Below are 23,764 nucleotides of genomic sequence, written 5' to 3'. Positions count from 1 at the left end.
AGAACATTATATTGTGTAAATATACTGTGATGATGGATATATAGTATGTAAATAGAGTACTTCTGTCTTGTAAAAATCCATTCGTTCATCATCGCTGTGAAAGATATTCCATACGCTTTCGGCCATCTATGGCTTCTGCACTTTTACTATTGTTTCATTTTTTAAATAAAAATATTTGCTTTGCCGTCTGGGTATATGAGGAAGACGACAAAGACATAGCCTAGCTGACGGCAAAGTACTTGACGCCATTCATCAACACGACCACTTTGTCTGTTGGCATATTTTTGCCGTATGGCTAGTCTGCTGATGGCAAACCCTATTGACTGACGGCAAACTCTTTGCCGTCATCCCGACAAACAACAGACGGCAAAGTATTCTTTGCCGACTTATCTTTGCCGTCTTACTTTGTCGTCTGCTTCCTGACGGCAAAGTCTTTGCCGTCTGGAATTAGGTCTTTGCCGTCTGTAATCCACAAACGGCAAATTACCTGTTTCCTGTAGTGAAAAGGAATTGCTCAATGAGATGAATAGTAAGAATAATGATTATGCTGTTAAAGTGGCTACTAGAACTGGTAGAATGACTCAGGAACCTTTGTATCCTGAAGTCCACCCTATGAGAATTGAGCAAGATTCTCAGAGAAATAATGTTGATGCACCTAGTTCTTCTAAAAGTAAGAAAAATAAAAATGATAGAACTGTCCAAACTTCTAGTGAACCTATTGCTGAACCACCTGATAATCCAAATGATATCTCTATGTCTGATGCCGAAACACAATCTGGCAATGAACATGATCCTAATGAAAACGTTAATGATGATGTTCATAATAATGCTCAACCTAGTAATGATAATGATGTAGAAATTGAACCTGCTGTTGATCTTGATAACCCACAATCAAAGAATCAACGTTATGATAAGAAAGATTTTGTTGCTAGGAAACATGGTAAAGAAAGAGAGACTTGGGTTCAAAAACCCATGCCTTTTCCTCCCAAACCATCCAAGAAAAAGGATGATGAGGATTTTGAGCGCTTTGCTGAAATGATTAGACCTATCTTTTTGTGTATGCGATTGACTGATATGCTCAAAATGAATCCTTATGCTAAGTACATGAAAGATATTGTTACAAATAAAAGAAAGATACCAGAAGCTGAAATTTTCACCATGCTTGCTAATTATACTTTTAAGGGTGGAATTCCAAAGAAACTTGGAGATCCAGGAGTACCTACTATACCATGCTCAATTAAAAGAAACTATGTTAAAACTGCTTTATGTGATCTTGGAGCCAGTGTTAGTGTTATGCCTCTCTCTTTATATCGTAGACTTGATTTGAATAAGTTGACACCTACTGAAATATCTTTGCAAATGGCTGATAAATCAACTGCTATACATGTCGGTATTTGTGAGGATGTGCCTGTTGTGGTTGCAAACGTTACTATTTTAACAGACTCTGTTATTCTTGATATTCCCGAGGACGATAGTATTAATATTATTCTTGGAAGACCTTTTCTTAGTGCTGCAGCGGCTGTTATTGATTGCATCAAAGGCAATGCCACTTTTCATGTTAATGGTAATGAACATACCATACACTTTCCGAGGAAACAACCTCAAGTTCATAGTATCAATTCTATCAGAAAAATTCCATCGATTATATTTGGAGGTTTTGAATTTCCTCTTCCTACTGTCAAGAAGAAATATGATATACTTATTATTGGAGACGTGCATATCCCCATTGAGGTAACCTAGTGTTATTCGAAATTTCTCCGGTTTCATGTTAATCGGAATGAGTTTGTTAACAAGACTTGATCAACTTTGTTAGTGGATTCCTTTGGACGAGCATGAGATGGATGAAACTAGAAGCACAACCTTTTGTACCCTCTCTATACTTTCTGTTATTTAGTTGAAATAAAGTAAAAATAAATAATTTTCTGTCTATTATCTGATTATCCGTGCAATATAAAAATACCTCGAAAATAAAAGTTCTCCAAATGCTCTGAAAATTAAATATGATTTTTTCTAGAATATTTGAGGATTTATGGAACAAAGAACACACCAGGGGGGCCAACCACATTGCCGCGAGGGTGGAGGGCGCGCCCACCTCCTAGGGCGCGCCACCCTGCCTCATTTGCCCACGGTGGCCCTCCTCCACTTATTCCTGCACCCATCCTCTTCTTTCCTCCCACAAACACGAAAAACCAACCCAAGCACGAGTTCCAGCCCTCTTTGCTGCCATTTTCGATCTCCTTGCTCAAAGCACCTCTCACAAAACTTCTTGGGGAGATTATTCCTTGGTATGTGACTCCTCCATTGGTCCAATTAGTATTTGTTCTAGTGCTTTATTCATTGCAAATTTTGCTGCTTAGGTGACCTTGTTCTTGAGCTTGCATGTCAAATTTATAAGGTCAAAAGTAGTTTTGATGCATGATATAGGCCCTAGGCACTGGTAAGAGTGGTTGCTCTCAATATTATTGAGTTTGGTTTACTTTTATTTTGAAGTTACTAGAAATTTCCGATTTTTTCAGAAAATGATGAGGAGATTATTGAGGGGCTCATCGAGCCAAAGCTCGAAGCAAAGGGCACCGAAGCCTAAGTATAATTTGCTGCGCACCGCGGAGGTTCGGGCGTGTGAATGGCCTTCCGAGGATTTCTTGAGAGCAGCCGGGATTTATGAAGATTTTCATGAATTGGCTCATAATGCAGGCCTCACTGCTTTCCTCCATGACCAATGCGTTCAGTATCTCTTACTCACAAATACCTTTGTGCAAAATTTTCATTTTCATTCTAGGAACTCACCACCTACGGTGGAGTTTCATTTATATGATGAGCACAAGGAGATGTCACTTTATGATTTCTGTCGGATATGTTTAGTCCCTTTTGGGGGCAAGATAGAAGAACCACATCATGATGATGTGGAGGGATTTATTGATACTATCACTGTAGGAGAAACTAGGAAGGTTTCCGATGCACGAATCACTAGCATACATTTTCCTTTTTTACCTTACTTTGCATTATTTGCTAGTCGTTGCTTAATTGGATGCGGAAACTGTACCTTAGTATCACTGATATAATTATTCTACTCCACGGTTTATACAGTGATAACAGTTTTAGTATGGGCGGTATTATTGCTAAACGGTTAAGTCTGAACCGTACAAAGGGCCCCATCTTTGGAGGCATCTATGCTACACGCCTAGCTGCACATTTTAACATACCTATTAGGCATGCTGAGAAGGAAGAAAAAGTGATGCCTCGTGTTTATCTAGATTATAAAAGTATGGTGGCACATGATTTTATTATTAAGAATAGGGCAGGAGAGCTTAAATATCAATTGTTCTTTAATAAACATCATCCTGAGACTATTACCTTGCCTGCTCCTTCTTTGTTTGATTTGACTGCAGGCACGTACCTTGTTCCGTTGACGGCTATTCACGCCTACCGGAACCCTGCACCAGCCGAGGAGCCAGAACCGGAACCACAATTTGATCCTTCACAACAGTCTAACTATCAGTGGGATCCGGAGATGATTACCAGCCAGTGGCAATCGGAGCCTTCTTCTTTCTCATCGCAGTACGACCCCAACTATTATTATGGATATCAGCCAGGCCAGCCGTGGCCAGAGACCAACTTAGGCCAAAAGCCTAAGTTTGGGGGAGTACGTATTTCTAACCGACATTACATTTATGTTCACACACACTCATTGCTAGATGTTGGTGTTCATACTTTTTGATTGTATCATCCATGCTAGTTTATTTCCTTCTATCCTTTCTTCTTGTGTGTTTAATAAACCTTAAGAAAAAAACCAAAAAAATTAGTTGTAGCTTTTAATTAATTTACTTTCCATGCTTGTAGTAGTAATTAAAAATAAAACCCAAAAAGATTTCCCGTTCTTCTTTTGCTTGTTGGGAGCTTTCCCGTGTAAATAGTTTTATTTCTTTTCTTTTCTTTGTGGGTCAGTAGGAGAAGACCATGATTAAATTGTTGAAGTGGCTCTTATATGCTTTATTGTTGATTTAACCAAGAGCCCATATTGCTTTGTCTTCTCCTATTTATTGAATGCTCGCAGATTCCAGCTTAGTCCAATGCACGTGCACTCTTATTATTATTCACATCATTTGATCATGCAAGTGAAAGGCAATTATGATGATAATGATGGACTGACTGAGATGAGAAAAGCTGGTATGAACTCGACCTCTTTTGTTTTTGTAAATATGATGAGTTCATCGTTCTTGATTCAGCTTGTTATGAATAAACATGTTCGCAATGACAATTACAGATCATAGTTGCTTGTGCCATGCTTGATTAGCTATGAGTTATAATGGTTTACCTTGTGTGCCAACATGCTATTAAAATGTTTATGATGTGGTATGATAGGGTGGTATCCTCCTCTGAATGATTTAAGTGACTTGACTTGGCACATGTTCACGCATGTAGTTGAAACAAATCAACATAGCCTTCGCGATATTTATGTTCATGGTGGATTATATCCTACTCATGCTTGCATCCAATGTTTATTAATTTTAATGCATGTACATGGCTGTTATCGCTCTCTAGTTGGTCGCTTCCCAGTCTTTTGCTAGCCTTCACCTGTACTAAGCGGGAATACTGCTTGTGCATCCAAACTCCTTAAACCCCAAAGTTATTCCAGATGAGTCCACTATACCTTCCTATATGCGGTATCTACCTGCCGTTCCAAGTAAATTTGTATGTGCCAAACTCTAAACCTTCAAATAATCATCATGTTTTGTATGCTCGAATAGCTCATGTATCAACTAGGGCTGTCTGTATCTTCCATGCTAGGCGGGTTATTCTCAAGAGGAGTGGACTCCGCTCCTCACTCACGAGAAAATGGTTGGTCACCAGGATGCCCAGTCCCATGCTTTATGCAAACTAAATCAAAATAATTGCAAAACAAAACTCCCCCTGGGACCTGATGTATGTTGGAGGCACTCATTGTTTCGAGCAAGCCATGGATTGATGTTTGTTGGTGGAGGGGGAGTATAAACTTTACCATTCTGTTTGGGAACCCCCTATAATGTGTGTAGCATGGAAGATATCGCCATCTCTTGGTTGTTATGTTGACAATGAAAGTATACCGCTTAAAATATTATTCACCTCTATTTCAAAACCGAGCTCTGGCACCTCTAAAATCCTCGCTTCCCTCTGCGAAGGGCCTATCTATTTACTTTTATGCTGAGTCATCATCCTCTTATTAAAAGCACCAGTTGGAGAGCACCGCTGTCATTTGCATTCATTATTGTTAGTTTACATTGGGTGTGACTATGATTGGATCTCTTTTACCATGAATTACAATGTCTAGTCAGTCCTGGATCTTTAAAGATGCTCTGCATTTATGTTTTGTGGTCTCAGAAAGGGCTAGCGAGATACCATCTTGTTATATCATATTATCATTGTTTTGAGAAAGTGTTGTCATCCGAGATTTATTATTATGGCTTGCTAGTTGATTATGCTATTGATCTGGGTAATCATGAGACCTGAGAAATATTGCAAATATGGTTAGTTATAATCTTTGCTGAAAACTTGAATGCTAGCTTGACACATTTACAGCAACAAGAGCAAACAGAGTTTGTAACAGGTTTTCTTTATTTCTTTCAGTTTGTCAACTGAATTGCTTGAGGACAAGCAAGGGTTTAAGCTTGGGGGAGTTGATATGTCTCCGTCGTATCTACTTTTCCAAACACTTTTGCCCTTGTTTTGGACTCTAACTTGTATGATTTTAATGGAACTTCCTGACTGACGTTGTTTTCAGGAGAATTGCCATGATGTTGTTTTATGTGCAGAAAACAAAAGTTCTCGGAATGACCTGAAACTCAATGGAATATCTTACAATAAATAATAAAAAATCATCACCAAAGATGAAGACCAGGGGGCCCACACCCTTTCCATGAGGGTGGCCCCCCCTAGGGCACGCCCCCTACCTCGCGGGCCTCCTGGAGACCTCCCGACTCCAATGCCAACTCTATATAACTGCTTTTGGGGAGAAAAAACCAGGAGAGAAGATTTCATCGCGTTTTTACGATACGGAGCCGCCGCCAAGCCCTAAAACCTCTCGGGAGGGCTGATCTGGTGTCCGTTCGGGGCTCTGAAGAGGGGGATTCCTCACCGTCGTCATCATCAGCCATCCTCCATCACCAATTTCATGATGCTCACCGCCGTGCGTGAGTAATTCCATCATAGGCTTGCTGGACGGTGATGGGATGGATGAGATTTATCATGTAATCGAGTTAGTTTTGTTAGGGTTTGTTCCCTAGTATCCACTATGTCCTGAGATTGATGTTGCTATGACTTTGCTATGCTTAATGCTTGTCACTAGGGCCCGAGTGCCATGATTTCAGATCTGAACCTATTATGTTTTCATCAATATATGAGAGTTCTTGATCCTATCTTGCAAGTCTATAGTCACCTATTATGTGTTATGATCCGTTAACCCCGAAGTGACAATAATCGGGATACTTACCGGTGATGACCGTAGTTTGAGTAGTTCATGTATTCACTATGTGCTAATGCTTTGTTTCGGTTCTCTATTAAAAGGAGGCCTTAATATCCCTTAGTTTCCATTAGGACCCCATTGCCACGGGAGGGTAGGACAAAAGATGTCATGCAAGTTCTTTTCCATAAGCACGTATGACTATATTCGGAATACATGCCTACATTACATTGATGAATTGGAGCTAGTTCTGTGTCACCCTATGTTACGAGCTTTCCATATACTGGTTTACGCTTATTTACTTTCTCGTTGCTATTGTTACAATCACTATATAATACCAAAAATATTACTTTGCTTTCATTACTCTTTTGTTACCATTACCACCACTATCGTATTACTTTGCTACTAAACATTCTGCTGCAGATACTAAGTTTCCAGGTGTGGTTGAATTGACAACTCAGCTGCTAATACTTGAGAATATTCTTTGGCTCCCCTTGTGTCGATTGAATAAATTTGGGTTGAATACTCTACCCTCGAAAGCTGTTGCGATCCCCTATACTTGTGCACGAAGACGTAGGGCAATTTCCAGGAAGCACATCATTGGAATATACAAGCCAAGTTCTATAATGAAAAATTCCCACTAGTAATATATGAGAGCGACAACATAGGAGACTCTCTATCATGAAGATCATAGTTGAAAGTGCTAGTGATCGACTAGAGGGGGGTGAATAGGCGATTTTTATGAAAATCTTCAAAACATGGAAGTTTCGAAGATAAACGATAGAAATAAACCTATTTCCATGCAGCGGAAGGTAGACTACACTAAGCAAGCCATAGTCAAGTATTCAATGAAATGAAAGCACAAAGTCTAATAGCAGCTAGGAAGTATAGATCAGGATGGAAGATAGTATGAAGCCAATCAGAACAAGCAGTCACATAGTGAAGACAAATAGATAATGCAAACAGGCAATGACTTCACAAGGACCAATCTGCAAATAAAGAGATGGGAAGGATTGAACCAGTGGCTCGTTGAAGACAATGATTTGTTGGACCAGTTCCAGTTGCTGTGACAACTGTACGACTGGTTAGGGAGGCTGAGATTCAACTCAGAAGACCGCGTCTTCACCTTATTCCCCTTGAGCTAAGGACACCCAGTCCTCGCCCAATTACTCTGGTAAGTCTTCAAGGTAGACTTCCAAACCTTCACACACTTTGTTCATCGGCGATCCACAATGACTCTTGGATGCTCAGAACACGACGCCTAACCGGCTGGAGGATTCACAGTCCTCAAGTGTAATAAGTCTTCAGATCACACAGACAAGAAGACTTAAGTGATGCCTAACACTCTTTGGCTCTGGGTGTTTAGGGCTTTGTCCTCGCAAGGATTTCTCTCTCAAAGGCTTCGAGGTGGGTTGCTCTCAAACGACAAAAGCCGTGCACTAACTCTGAGCAGCCAACCAATTTATGGTGTAGGGGGTGGGCTATTTATAGCCACTAGGCAACCCGACCTGATTTGTCCGAAATGACCCTAGGTCACTAAGGAACTGACACGTGTTCCAACGGTTAGATTTCAAACACACATGGCAACTTTACTTGAGCTACAAGCAAAGCTGACTTATCCAGCTCTGGATAAGATTTGCTGTCATTGTCTTCACTCAAAGACATAGGATTTTGGTTAAGCATCACTTCAGTCATTCTGACTGGTTTACTTGGACCCCACTTAACAGTACGGTGGTTCCTATGACTCAACAAAGAAGAAAAAGAATGATGAAACAAATAAGTCTTCGCGCTCCATAGTCTTCACGCGATGACTTCTCTTGTCATAGTCTTCAATGTGAATATCTTCACATACCGCCTTTTAGGGGGTTGGGTGCGACATATGCCAATGGATGGCTTATCATGGTGGGGCCGAGTAGAATGTCGCCGGTGCCTGGAAACGGGATGAGGCGTAGACACGAACGCCGGCATACTTTACCCAGGTTCGGGGCTCTCCAAGGAGATAACACTCCTAGTCCTGCTCTGCGGGGTCTCTGCATGATCACTAAGGCAAAGTGAGTACAGAGGTGCTCCTCGAGCTGTATCTGTGGGTAGGAGAAGGCAGGGCTAGCTCTCTCCTTCCTCTAAGGTCTGGTCTAGGTCTAATGAATCGGAACCCTTTGCATGGGTGCCCTGGGGGTTTATATAGGCCTACCCCCAGGGGTACAATGGTAAACTGTATGGGCGCAGGGCCCAGCCGTCAGTCTCTTCGCCCGCGGGCCCTCCTGCCGACTGCTGGGGCCTGCCGATTGGTGGGCCCAGCCGACTGGTCTGGTACAGAGCCGACAGGCTGCACCCTCCGCTAGCGGGTCCTGCCGGCTGCTGATTACTGTAGCCGTGCCTCTAATGACGCAGGCTTGGTCATGGGGCCGTGGCTACAGTCCTGCCGCCTGGCGGGCGATTACTGTGGCCACTCCTCGTCTCGTCTGGTTAATGGCGCATGGGACCCATGGAAGGGGCAGGCCAACTTCCGTGGGCCGGCTCCCGTGGGCCGGCTCCCTACGAGTCCGACTGGTGGCGCCCTTGCCGCCTTCCGGACTCTCACTGACTGGTAGGGCCCGTCATCCGTGGACCGTACCGTCAGGCCGTCGTGGGTACAGGACTCCGCCCACTGTTGCTGATGTCGGGGATGGCATGGAAACAGTGCTGTGCCAGACGGAGATCTCCGCTGGTACAGTGTACTGTGTCCTGGCCATCCCCCAGAAAAGGGGAGGGAGTGGGCTTTACTGTCGCCACTCCCTGTCCCATGCCCCCTGATGAGGGCATGGGCTTTTGCTAGTGTCTTGGGCCGACTCCCCGTGGCCGGCTTCTCCGGAATCCGCCAGTCGGAGTCGGCCGGTCTTGATCTCATCTCCAGGACTTCGACGCATATGGGCAGCCTGCTCTTCCTCTAGCCGCTCTCTTGAAGTCGGCTCTCCGTCTGTTATCTCGAGGGGCGCAGTCAGCCCCGATGTCCTGAAAGGTTGTGGGCCTCGGGTTAGCCTACCCGTGGCCCATTACTCCGATAGTACTCCCCAAAGATGATGAGGCGCCGCGGACAACCAGCCGAGGAGCCTCAGTAGCTTCATTCTTCGAGTACTTGAGGTGGAGACTCCGCTTGACTCTGCCGGGCTGACTGGTAGGAGTCGGAGTCGCCTGATTTTGACTCGTCCAATAAATACTTTCGAATGCCCTGGCGGGAACTCAGTGGCGTACAAGCTAAGCTTCCTGGCCGCCACCCACTTCGGGCCCGCCACGTGGCAACCAGTGGTCGGGCCAGCCTGCCTACCCATCCACGAGATGGGACATGCCTACAGGCGGGGCCCGCCACTACCGCGCCTCGGCACGCGAGCGAATCCGCTGCGGCCGTGGGGGACGGTTGAGGTTCCCACGTAGTAAATGAGCGCAGTAACTTTGCGCGATAAACATGGGGGCGTGGGGTAGTGGGCGCAGTAAATCCTACAATCGCCCCCTCGGGTTCACAGCCCACGGGGCTATAAGTAGGGGGGAGGAGGGGAAGCGGTGGAGCACACGCGTCCCGCCTCCCCACTACTTCCTCTCCTTCTTCTCTCTCTCTGCACCTCGATCCTCGTCGAACGTTGCGGCGGTCCTCTCATGATGAGCTCTTCCTCTGCCGTCATGGCCCCGACGTCGCACTCCGGTACCTGGGATGGTTCGGAGGTCCACGACGACCACATTGATTTCCTCCGCAAGATGCGTCGATTGCCTGGCAAGGACCTCGTGAGGGTCCGCCTCGCGTGGAGGGGAGAAATTTCACCGGCGCCGCAGGAGGGCGAGCAGGTCGTCTTCCGCTCGCACTGCCTGCGCGGCCTAGGCCTGCCGGTGAGCAACTTCTTTCACTCCTTCCTCGAGTTCGACGAACTCCAGCCGCACCACCTCACCCCCAACACGGTGGTGCTACTGTCTGCCTTCGTCACCCTGTGCGAAGGCTTCATCGGCGTTCTCCCCACCATCAAGCTCTTGGGGAGTTCTTCTACTCCAAGCTCGGCACCCAAGCCGCGGGCGTGCCGGCTCAGTGCGGCGCGTTCATCGCCGTGCGGAGGTTGGGGGCCGACAACCCATTTCCCTCCATCAGGCTGATCAAGTCGGTGAAGATGTGGCAGTGGTCGTACTTCTACGTGAAGAACGTCTCCGCGGAGGGTGATTGGGTCAACCTGTCGGCCTACATAGCCGGCCCGCCGGCTGGGAGGCAGCCCAACTGGTCGCACCGGGCCCGGACGTTGACGCCTGCAGGAGCCGGCGCCTTTGCGCGGCTTCGAGTGCTGACGCAGTCGGAGGGCCTCACCGGGCCGGATTTGCTGGCCGCCTTCGTGGCACGCCGAGTGCTACCCCTCCAAAGTCGCCCCACATGATCTGTCAGATGAGCGGGCACCGAGACCCGAGCCGGATGTGCACCAAGGAGATGCCTCACGAGGAGGTAGCCTACATGGTGAACTATCTTGCGAGCTGCGACCTCAACGAAGAGTGGCAGTTCGGCAAAGAGCCGTATTCATGTGCTGCCCCTCCACCCTGGTGAGTCGTTTTCCTTCTCTCTTTTTATTCGATTCTTCTGACATCTTTACTGCTGAGTCTTTCTTATCCGTTCTGACCAGTCGGCTTTGGTCAGAACCCCCTCCTCCAGCCAGCAGCCGGCACCGTGGGGCCGGACCGCGAGTTCCTCCCCGACCGAGCGGAGAGCGATGTGGACGACCCCGACTTGGGGGCGGCGGCCCTGGAGGATGATGCCGAGGGAGGAGGTGGCGCAACAGGTGGCCCGAGACTTGGGGCCAGTCTCGAGGACTGGCCTGATGATGACGAGGAGGTCGCCCCGCACCACCAGCCAGGAGCCGGCCAGCCGGGCGCGGACTCGTCAGCCCCGCCAGACGCTCAAGGTGGCGGCAAGAAGTGCAGGGCCAGGACAAGCCTGTTCGGCAGCCGGCCAAAGAAGCCCAAGGGCTCAGCCGCGGCGACCAAGCGGGACAAAGCGGCCGCAAAGGCCAACCGCTTCCGCAAGGTGGTGAAGACGCCGCAGCTGATTTCGGCATAAGTACTACCTCCCTTTGTACCTTCGCATTTCTTTATTGAGTCTGTCTGAAATCCCTTTACTTTATTTTCCCGACTTTAGGGCCCCTCTCTCTCTTGAGATGTCGGCCGCCGGCTCCATCATAAAGTCGGCGGAGACCTCCTCCACCACCCTGCGGATTGATCCCGCTGCCGACCTCCAGGAGGCGACGGAGCGGAACACACGGGAGGCGCGGGAGGAGCGGGAAGCCGCCCGCCTAAAGAAGGCGGAAGCCAACAAGGCGGAGGCCGCCGCCCTGAAGAAGCTGGCGGACGCCGAGGCCGCCAATGCTGAGGAAGCCGCACACCGCCAGTTGGCGGTGTTTGTCATCCCCTTGAACTCTGCGCCGCCGCCACCGGAATTCACAGTGTAGACTGGGGAAGTCGGCAACGAGAACCCGGTCATGGAGAGGGACGCCGACATCACCGCCACGCGGGAAGTCATCGTGCCGCCACCGCCGCCTTCCGGAAGCATGCCAGGCGGGCAACCGGCGGACCCGCCGGTGCCGCCAATCGGAGGCGCGGTGGCGACGGGCCTGGCCCTCGAGGTCAGCACGCCGACGCGCCGCCGTCTTGTGAAGGCGGCCTCAGCGCCGTGTCCTCTAGAGACCGGCGCTGCGAGCTCCACGATCTCGGACACCGAGGTGTCGAGCGCCGCACTCACCGGGTGGGTGCGGGGAGGCGGGACGGGCCCGTTGAATGGGGCGCTCTTGGACATCCAAGCCAAGCTCCGGGCCGAGGGCGACGCCATCAAGGAGTACACCAAGGCGTATCTGGCGTCGCGAACAGCCATCCGGGTACGCATCCTTCCTTTTTGCTTTGCTTTCCTTGTTTTTCTTTGTGTGGGTGCGCCAGCGCACCCACTGGGTGTAGTCCCCGAGTTTCGGGCCAGCTGCTGAGCAGGCGGCTCAGAAATCTAATCGGTGAGTTCCAAGTACTAAAACTTTTTCTGAAATTTTGATGCAGGATTACCTCAATCTTCGCGTGACCTCCTTCAACGCCAATTTTGAGGAGCTGGCCAAGCGGACCACTGACTTGTCGGACAGCCAGGGTGAGTCTTCTTCTTTCTCTGCGGGGGGCTGGCGCACCCGCGGGTTGTAGTCCCCGAGATTCAGGCCGACTGCTAAGCAGTCGGGGCGGATCTCCCCGGCGACCTTTCTTCTTTGTTGACGACTGACACCCCTCCCCCTCCTTCTTCAGAAGCCAATTCCGCCCTTCAGCAGCAGCTGGGTGAAGTCAACACCACGCTGCATGTCAAGGAGGAGGAGTGCGGCCGTCTGACGGAGGAGAGCGACTGGCTGGCTACGCAGCTGGCGGAGCAGAAGGAGCTGCTCCAGAGGTCCCAGAAGGAGGCGGAGGACAAGGAGACTACCCTTCTCGCCGAGTTTGCGTCCGAGCGCTCCTCCTGGACCGACAAGGAGGCGACACTGGTCTCCGGCATCCAGGAAATCAAAGATCTTGTCGATGGTGAGCTTCCCCTCGTTTCCTTTTCTAGGCTGCCGACTGCTAGGCGAGTCGGCCTTAAATTTTTAACCTTGTTTCTTCGTTCTTCTTCCTTAGCAGACTTCTTCCTCGGCCATTCGGACGCTGCCAATCAAGCCATCGAGGCTGATCGTGAAGCATGGAGGGCGGACGGCGCATAGATCGCCGCCAACACCCCCCGAACTCTTGGCGAGCAGATCCTTAGCATCGAGGCCCGCCTTCGGGCAGCCCATCGGATGCTGTGCCGGCTTCAATGTGTCGGCGACCAGGCGATTGCCGCCCTATGGCCGGATATGCAGGCACCGCGCACCCCCAGTCGGACTGCCGATTGGCTGGAGGTCACAGCCGGCGATCTTGAGGCCTGGAAGGGCTCTTCGGCCTGGGCTGGAGCACGCTGGGCTTTAGAATTTGCCAAGGCATGGTATCCTAGGCTGAGTTTAGCCCAGTTAGCCACGTTCTGGCTGGAAGCCCAGGCGGAGCTGGCAGCAATGGAAGACAATCTTGTCAAGCGCGTCACATCGATCACCGAGTACACCGGCACCAGCGTCTTTGTCCCAGAGCGGGCTGAGAACGGCGAGGAGGTGCTGCCAGAGTGGTTCGGGCTGAACTCGGATGACGGGGAGCACTCGGCGGAGGTGATCGACTCCAGTGGCAAAGAAGAAGGCGGGGATGAGGAAGGAGACGAGGAGGAGGCGCCAGAGGTCGAGGCAGACGGCCAGCCCCAGCTCGACCGCGCCTCTAGCAATGAGCCTCGCCCAAGTGAGCCAGCTGTTGCCAGAGGTGATCAAGCGGAGACCAACCAGCCGGCCGCACCGGCAACTGGCACCGCCGACCTCTTCGGTCCTCCGAGTCCGTCCACGGCTTCCTAGGCTCCACTTTATCTTTGTTTTACCTTCTTAGCATTCTCAATGAACTTGTTATTTTGCACAATTCCACCCATTGGGTGTATCTTGAACTTCTGTTTGATGATTCGGCCAAGGGCCTTTCTATGTAAATATTTATCTGCATTCTATCTCTTCTTGCTTATTGCTCTCTAACTTTTTCCTTTCCCGCCTTCCCTTGGTTGTCGTCTTGCCAGTCGGATAGCCGCTCTGCGGACTGCTGCTAGATCAAATACTTGGTTTCTTTGGGAAGGCAAGTACTTAGCCTTTTAGAGTTTTTAGCAAGTTAATTTAGAAAATAGCAAGACAGCTGCTAAAGAGTCGGTTGTAAAAGGCTGAAAACTGGCTTTAAACTATGAGCAAGCTTTGAGTCCTTAGCCATTTTTCATATGGATACCTATTCTACCTTACTCCTGCTCGCCATATAGTCGCTCTTTGATCTGCGGCTTCTAACAGGAGACGGCTTAAGTGCCACACATTACCTATCCGGCTGCAGGAAGTGGTTTCATAGCTCAAGTCGGCAAGTCCCCGGGCTGACTAGTCGAACCTGGTGCCAAGTGGCATAACAAAGAATAACATATTCATAGGCATAACTCTTTATCATATAGATAAAAGAAGGCAGTCCCCGAGCTCTGCTCGAGGGGCCTGAAGTCTTCATACTTTAATACAAAAGGTAGCGTGATACATATTGTATTAACTGTAAAATCTTCGGAGGAGGTTTGCATTCCATGGCCGCTCCGTCTCTTTGCCGGAGTCGTCCCTTTTGCGTGCTCGGGGCTTCTGAGCGTCGATCAGGTAGTAGGAGTCATTGCCCAACACTTTGCTAATGATGAAAGGGCCTTCCCAGGGTGCTGAGAGCTTGTGCTGGCCAGCTGTTCACTGAATCAGCCAGAGCACAAGGTCTCCTTCTTGGAAGGATCGCGGCTTGACCTTCCGATTGTAGTATCGGTGTAGGATCTGCTAGTAGATGCTGGATCGGCTGAGTGCCAACAGCCGGCCCTGTTCCAGCAGATCGACGCCGTCTTGACGTGCTTCCTCCGCTTCCTCCTCGGTGTACATGGTGATTCGGGGGGAGTCAAACTCTATGCCCGTTGGGATGACGGCTTCGGCACCGTAGACGAGGAAGAAGGGCGTGAAGCCGGTTTACTTGTTTGGAATCGTGCGCAGGCTCCAAAGGACGGCTGGCAACTCGTCAAGCCAGCAGCCTGCCGAGCGCTCCAGTGGCTCGACCAGCCGAGGCTTGATGCCGGACAGGATTAGGCCGTTTGCTCGCTCTACTTGGCCGTTGGACTGCGGATGGGCAACGGACGCTAAGTCCAGTCGGATGCCCTGCGTCGCGTAGAAATGGGCCAAGGCACCTTTGGCAATTTGTGCCGTTGTCGGTGATGATGCTGTGCGGTATGCTGTACCGAGTTGTGGTGTCAGAGATGAAGGTCATAGCGGTCGGACCATTCAAACTCTTGATTGGTATTGCTTCTATCCACTTGGTGAACTTGTCCACTTCAAGAAGTAAGTGAGTCAAACCGCCTCGTGCCGTCTTGAATGGTCCGACCATGTCCAGGCCCCAAACAGCAAAGGGCTAGGAAATGGGAATAGTTTGGAGTGCAGAAGCCGGCTGATGAGGCTTAGAGCGGAACTTCTGGCACCCCTTGCATTTTTGGACCAAAGACTTGGCATCTTCAAGAGCAGTCGGCCAGAAGAAGCCATGGCGTAAAGCTTTGGCGACGAGTGCTCTTGAAGCCGCATGGTGGCCACACTCGCCTTGATGGATGTCTTTGATGATTGCTTGGCCTTGCTCTGGCTCCACACAACGCTGGTAAACACCAGTGACACTGCGCCTTACGAGCACTCTATTGACTATGGTGTACGCTACCGCCCGGCGTTGTACTTGCCGAGCCGAGATCTCATCGGTTGGCAACTCTTTGTTCACCATGAATTTGAGGATGGGCTGGGCCCATGAAGGTGCTGCAATTTCTGCAACAGCCGAGACTGCGACTTGGACGAGGGCGGCTGGGCCGGGAGGTGGAGGGTTGGAGTCGACAGCCGCTTGCTGTGTCGATGAAGTCCCTGGGCGGATTGGCGCAGTCCCCAGGCCGGGCTCTGAAGTCTCCTGGCAGAGCTCCGAAGTCTCTGGGCCGACCACCTCAATCCCTGAGCCGGGTGCGACTACCACGATTCCCATGCCGCCTGCCGGAATACTCGTGCCATCTGCCGGGGCTCTTGAGTCGGATCCGACTACTTCAGGAGGAGCCGGTACGAAGATAGAGTCTGATTCCGGCGATGGCTTGATAGACGGTTTGAGGAGGCGCTGGAGGGTGATGCCGGACGGTATCGCCTGACGGGTGGAGCTTCGCGCCAGGGCGTCTGCTTGGTCGTTGTCGTTTCTTGGTACATGGAGAAACTCGCACCCCTCAAATTATCCGCTGAGTTGCTGTACGAGGAAGCGGTAGCTCGCCATGTTTGCGTCCTTGGCATCCCAATCGCCTGAAGACTGCTGGACCACCAAGTTGGAGTCACCATAGCCCAGGATTCAGCGAATGCCGAGCTCTTTGGCTAGCCGGAGCCCATGAATGAGTGTATCGTATTCGGCGACGTTGTTGGAGGCGACAAAATGGATTTGCAGCACATATTTGAGCTTGTCGCCTTTGGGAGAGGTGAGGACGATGCCGGCTCCCAAGCTAGTGCATCTTGGAACCGTCGAAATGCATTCTCCATTGGGTGGAGTCGGGCGCTGGCGGTAGATACTTGGTTTCAGCCCAGTCGACGAGGAAGTCGGCCAGCGCTTGTGATTTGATGGAGGTTGGTAGTAGATGGTGTAGGGAGCCAAATCTATGGCCCATTTGGCCACTCGACCCGAAGCGTCTCGGCTGCCGATGATCTCGGCTAGAGGAGCCATGCAGACCACAGTGATTGGATGTTCTTGGAAGTAAGGCTTCAATTTCTTGGCGGCAAAGTGCACACCATAGCACATCTTCTGGTAGTGGGGGTAGTTTTGCTTGGAGGTCGATAGTACTTCACTCAAATAATACACCGGTCTCTGGACTGGTAGCGCTTTGCCTTCCTCCTTGCGTTCTACCACAATGACTGTGCTGACCACTCGGCTGGTGGCGGCGATGTAGAGGAGCATGGGCTCCTTAGGAGTCGGAGCCGCCAGGACAGGTGGAGTAGTCAGCATCTTCTTTAGTTGGGAAAAGCTTCGTCCGCCTTGCGATTCCACTCGAAAAAAGTGGTCTTCTTCATGAGTTTGTACAGGGGAAGAGCCTTCTCGCCTAGCCGACTGATGAATCGGCTGATGGACGCCAAACAGCCGGTGAACCTTTGTTTGTCCAGCAGTCGGCTGGGTACCTCCATCCTTTCAATGGCCTTGATCTTCACAGGGTTGCATTCTATGCTGCGTTCGGAGACCAGGAAGACAAGGAGCTGACCGGCTGGTACTCCGAAGATGCACTTCTCCGGGTTGAGCTTGATCTGAAATCGGCGGAAGTTCTCAAAGGTCTCCTTGAGGTCTTCCAGCAGTGTTCTATGCTTCTCCGTCTTCACCACCACATCATCCACATAAACATGAGCATTTCTGCCGAGCTGCTTGAGGAGGCACTTCTGCATGCATCGTTGGAAGGTGGCGCCGGTGTTCCTCAAGCCGAACGTCATGGTCAAGTAGCAGAAAGCTCCAAACGGCGTGATGAAGGCGGTCCTCAGCCTGTGGGCTAGGTTCAACTTGATCTGGTGATACCCTGAATATGCATCCAAGAAACTCAACAGCACGCATCCGGCTGTGGAGTCTATCACTTGGTCAATCCTTGGCAAAGCGAACGGGTCCTTGCAGCATGCTTTGTTGAGGCTAGTGTAATCAATACAAATTTGCCATTGCTTGTTCTTCTTCAGTACCAGGACCGGGTTGGCCAATCATTCTGAAAAGAATACTTCCATGATGAAGCCGGCCGCGAGCAGCCGGGCTATTTCTTCTCCAACAACTCTTCTCTTCTATTCTGACAAGCGGCGCAAGGGCTTCCTGACTAGCTTGGCATCAGATCGGACGTGAAGTTTGTGCTCGGCGAATTTCGTCGGGACACCTGTCATGTCTTTGGGGGACCAAGCGAAGATGTCTCGATTCTCACGGAGGAAATCGACGAGCTCGCCTTCCTATTTGCTGTCGAGGTTGGCGCCCACGACAGTGTACCTCTCTGGGTGCTCTGGGTCCAAAGGTATCTTCTTTGTTTCTTTGACCGGCTTGAACGAGCCCTCAGCTTCCGACTCCCTGGGATCAGGCGACATCTCTGGCCGTTTGCTTGCCATCGCCACAACCCGGTCTAGCAGTCGCTTCTCAGCTGCGATCACGAGGGACTCGGCCAGCCGACTGCTCTCTAATGCGCAAGCGGACGACTTCTTGTAGTCGCCAGTTATGGTCAGTGTTGGTGTCAAAACCGGTGGATCTCGGGTAGGGGGTCCCGAACTATGCGTCTAGGCCGGATGGTAACAGGAGGCAAGGGACACGAAGTTTTACCCAGGTTCGGGCCCTCTTGATGGAGGTAAAACCCTACGTCCTGCTTGATTAATATTGATGATATGGGTAGTACAAGAGTAGATCTACCATGAGATCGGAGAGGCTAAACCCTAGAAGCTAGCCTATGGTATGATTGTTGTTCTGTATGTTGTCCTACGGACTAAAACCCTCCGGTTTATATAGACACCGGAGAGGGTTAGGGTTACACAAAGTCGGTTACAATGGTAGGAGATCTGCATATCCGTATCGCCAAGCTTGCCTTCCACGCCAAGGAAAGTCCCTTCCGGACACGGGACGAAGTCTTCAATCTTGTATCTTCATAGTCCAGGAGTCCGGCTGAAGGTATAGTCCGGCCATCCGGACACCCCCTAATCCAGGACTCCCTCAGTAGCCCCTGAACCAGGCTTCAATGACGACGAGTCCGGCGCGCAGATTGTCTTCGGCATTGCAAGGCGGGTTCCTCCTCCAAGTACTTCATAGAAGATTTTGAACACAAAGATAGTGTCCGGCTCTGCAAAATAAGTTTCCACATATTGCCATAGAGAGAATAATATTTACACAAATCTAATCTGCTGACGTATTCCGTAGTGTGACGCACCACGGCCAAGCCTTTATTCGAATCGTTTTACTATCCCACCTCAGCGCGTCATGCGAGGCGGTTTCCTTGGCACGTCTTGTTAAAGCAGAGATCGTGTCCCCTTATTCCGGGATTCTCATCAATACGGGCATGGGTAACCCAACCGCGCCATTGATTACGGCGCTTGGAGATAAGCGAGTTTTACCAGGCTGGTGGGGACACGTAGTTGCGTCCACCCATATAAGGGGATAAGGATCCACCTTTTCACCTACGCCTTCTTCCTCCTTCGCCTATCCATTTTCGCGCACTCGAGCTCCAGCGCCCAAATCCGCACTCCCCACCTCAACCTTCTCCAGCCATGTCCGGAGCGGGAGGCAAGTGGATGGTCTCCTCCGTCATGGAGGGACACATCAAAAAACTGAGGAAGGCCGGATACTTGTCTAACGAGATCGCACACCGGCTTCCGAAGAGGGGCAGCTCCTCCCCACCCCAAGGCCCCATGAGAGGGTAGTGTTCCTTCCCCACTTCCTCCGCGGACTGGGCTTTCCTATCCACCCATTCGTCCGGGGACTCATGTTCTACTACGGCCTGGATTTCCATGATCTGGCCCCGAATTTCATCCTCAACATCTCGGCGTTTATCGTCGTGTGCGAGGCTTTCCTCTGCATCCGCCCACATTTCGGCCTATGGCTCAAGACTTTCAATGTCAAGTCGAAGGTGGTGCGCGGCAACCAGGCGGAGTGCGGAGGCGCCATGGTGGGCGAGATGCCCAACATCTTATGGCTCGAGGGCTCCTTTGTGGAGACCCTGAAGGGGTGGCAATCGGGGTGGTTTTACATCACCGAGCTGCGCGACCCTGAGTGGGTCGCAACCCTCGCGTTCCGGTCCGGACCCCCAACGCGGCTCACGTCCTGGAAAGAGACGTGCCTATTGTGGGGCAGCAAAGGAGAGGTGACTGGACTGCAAACATGCATCCAAACCCTGGTGGACAAGCAGCTCGGGCTTGTCAACGTAGTCCAGGTCATGTTCATCCGCCGGATCCTCCCGGGTCAACAACGGGCCTTCAATCTGTGGGAGTTCAACCCAGCGCAGCATCGAACTCTAAACAGGCTCTTCGACACGACGTACAAAGACGTCTGGAAGGTGCTTTTCAAGGGCGCCGAGGCTCCCGCATCTGCTACCGAGGATCGCGGATTCAGCGCGCAGCGTCACGCCAGCGCGGTAAGTTGTTTGTGCCTTTTACGGGGTATTAGTTTTTCATAGTTTAACTCTATGCGGGATCTACGCTCCCTTACCTTTGACAGGTTTGGCAGGCGAAGTCTGGACAGATCGACTGGCCGGCTCCTTTGCCCGAAGACCCAGCCGATGCCTGCTTGGCGAAGCTGCTGGTTCCGGCACCCTATGTGGTGCCGGAGAAGAAGGCCACGAAGAGGGCCACGGGGACTCGAAAAAGTGCCTGGCGCCAGGAGGTGTCGGGTTCATCATCCGACGGCTCTAATGCGCACTCCTCCCGGGAAGACGAGGAGGAGGAAGAAGAGACCTCTCCCCCTCCAGCGGGGGGAGAGAAGAAAAGGAAGGCCGCCCTCACTGAGGAGGTCGAAGGGTCCAAGAAGGGGAAAACCCTTCCTCCGGACTACTCCACTGACACCGACGACGGCGGAGAGGAGTGGCCGCTCAGGGCCAAGCCCCTGGCGAAATCGTAAATATCCGGATACCAGAGTAAATCGTAGTATTCCTTTATTGCACAGCTTTCCCTTATGTCGAATATGTTTATGCAGCCCACCCAAAGACCGGCTCGACGCATCGTCGAGCGGTTCAGTGGACTCGTCGGATGTGAATTCGCTTCCGACGGCTTCCTCCCCCCGCCCTATGGACGACGCCAAAGTGTTGTCCCAACAGGCTCCAAGCCAGGAGGAGGTGGTCTTGGTGGCGCCGCAAGGCAACCTCCCGGACTCCGTGAGTAAAGGGGATAAAACTCCCCAGGGCTCCAAGTCCGGCTCTCGGCCGGACACCACTGCGGAACCTTCAAAGGTTCCAGAGTCCGGTGGGCGACCTCCTTCCAAGAGGAGCAAGCCCATCGTGCCGGTGACCCCCGTCCAACCGGAGGCACCGGACAATCTGTTGGAGGTGCTCAAAGGCGCCTCCATCGACGAGGAGCACCGCACCATTATGAGTGCGGTGGTCCAGAAGGTTCAGTCCGCCAAGAGTGGACTGACTAAAGCTTGTACTAGCCTTTTAACAGGCTTTGAGGTAAGTAAAGAATGTGTAAATAATATTACCGCATAGATAGTAGCCCCTGATGCTCTGTTTGGCATTCGGGAAGAAAAGCCGAATAGAGGATCAAATTAAATTCGCAGGAGTCTAACAAAAAAGAGTCAATATGCGTATGCAGGCTTCACTGCTGGCGTCCGCCGTACTGACTGCGGAAGTGGACACGTTAAAGCAGAACCTCGAGCAGTCCGAGCAAGAGCTCGGGTGTGCCAAGAAGCAGCTCGAGGACAAGGAAGGTAAGAAATACCTTGTTTAAATATATATATATATATATATATATAAAGGGTGCAATTGCAAAAAATGACAGGATTATCGTGGCTATTGTAGGGACCACGTCTGAGGTGGCGACCCTTAAGCAAGCGCCGCTCGAGGCCAAGAAGAGGGCGGCCACGGAGCGCTCCGAGCGGGAGAAGTATGAGGCCCAGGTTGGCAAGGTGCAGCAAGAGCTCCAGGTTCTGATGAAAAAACATGAGAGTTTGGAGCTTGACTCAAAGACGCGAGCGTCCGAGCTCGCGGCGGCTATTGAAAATGCCAAGTCTGCCAAGGCCGAATCCCAGAAGACCCTCTAGGAGTTGGATGCGGTGAAAAAGATAGCGGCGGGTAAGGCATTCTTTATGCAAAGCAAACACATAAATGTGAGTTACTTGTTACTTACCCGAATCCGGAGCTCTCCAAGAGCGTTCGCAGATCTTCCCCATAGCGTGTCCGATGCCGCCGCATTCTATCGAGCCGAGGAGGGCAGCTCGACAGAGAAGGTGTTCTGGTCTCAGTATGCTGAGGCCGGACACCCCGTGCCCCTGAGCGACCAGCTGAAGCAACTGGTCGAGCTCCACAAGGCGGCCGAACAGGCCATGAAGGGCCTCATAGTTCGGCTGTGGCCTGGAGAGGCTCTGCCTGGGAGCTATTTCGGGCTGGTGCGGCGGCTGGTGGGGGCCTGTCCAAGGCTCGAAGTCATCAAGCGCTCCGTCTGCATTGAAGGTGCCCGTAGGGCCCTTGCCCGTGCTAAGGTGCACTGGGGCAAGCTGGATGCTGAGAAGCTTGTGAAGGACGGGCCACCGCCGGGGAAGGAGCATCGCAAGCCCGAGAATTATTATACGGATGTTCTGAAGGGTGCCCGCCTTGTGGCAGATGAATGTTCCAGGGATGTAATTTTTGAGTAAAACTCGCTCGTTTTGTCCTGTGCGCTGAAAACTTGTTCATATGCGCTAAGCAATGCTGTTGGAATTTAAAATATTACCTTCTGTGCGGCTGTTTATCGATTCTGAGAGATGGCGAGTCGTCGGCTTCTGCCCCCGTGCCGCTAGTGCTGGGGTGTTCGGGGATAAACCTGAGCGCTCTTTTTCCCATGTTTGGGTCCTTCGAGGGAGGCGCTCAGCACAACGAACAAGGCAATCGGACTATAATGCGTGAACACTCTCACTTAGCCATAGAATTCTATAATTTTAAATTTCGGCGAAGCCCCTGGTATTCGGAAGACCGAGTTCGGGGCGCTATCCACGCCTTGGCCGGACAGAGCCGACTCCTCGCTCTAAGCGGCATAAGTCTTTAGGGACTCGAAAAACCTCTCGAACAGCGACCAGCTCTCGCTTCATCATGACAGTCAGTTTTAGCTTTCTACTGAGGTGCTCGACCCAGCTCAACTGGGGCACAATCGCAGTAGTTCTCCTAGTGCTACCTTAGCCGATATAGCGGAACGTAAGGCACCAAAACATAGGAGCCGGGCAAACCCAACTATTGACCCAAGACATGATTCGGAGCCGATGCATATAATGCTATAAGTTCGGGGTGCCGCACTTGTTAAAGTGTTCGGACTTCTCACACCATATTGAGGGGTACTAAAGCCCCTGGCGTATTTTGGCCGTACCAAAGTGTACGGGTGCAACATGTCGTTAAGGAACATATATTTGTAAAAAAAGAGTAATGCAAAAATAGACAAAAGCTATGCATTGTTTATTAAAAAGGGCTGCGATCAAAGCAGAACGATACAAAATAATGCGATAAGCAAAAGGTTGGACTATTTAACATGTCCGTTCCAGGGGCAGGCTGCGGAATGGTATGCAAAACAGGTATACTGCTCGTGATAGAGACCACCTGGGAGTTCCGTAATGCAGCATGGCTTGTCTGCTTCCCTGGTTCTTGCATCGTTTGTGCGGCAATTGAACTGCCGAACAGGCCTTCCGAAGAATGGAGTCCTGAAAGTAAGAGAAAATTAAAAAATCGGCAGCCCCTAGTGCAGTTTAAGCCGTGTTTCGGGTGTGCCGTGATGGTGCCCCTCCCCCTGTACCCATGGTATTTCTAGGGCGTAGTTATGTACGCGAAGCACTGGTGTGCATTTTTGCGAGGGCTAGGGTTGGGGCCGCATTGTTACGCCTTCTCAGAACGTGCTAGGCGGTCTTGTTGTAGGTTACTCCAGGCGCGCTTGACGGTGTCCGGACGTTTAATGGCCGGACTGGAGAACTGCCTGGAGAGGCTGCTTTGTACTTCCGCTGCAAGGGCCGCCGTGTGCTCCTCCGTTCGGAGGGAGCGTTCGGTGTTTCCAT

Source organism: Triticum aestivum, chromosome 6A (genome assembly GCF_018294505.1).
Source record: "Triticum aestivum cultivar Chinese Spring chromosome 6A, IWGSC CS RefSeq v2.1, whole genome shotgun sequence".
NCBI classification, from domain to species: Eukaryota; Viridiplantae; Streptophyta; class Magnoliopsida; order Poales; family Poaceae; genus Triticum; species Triticum aestivum.
This window is presented reverse-complemented; position numbering follows the sequence as displayed.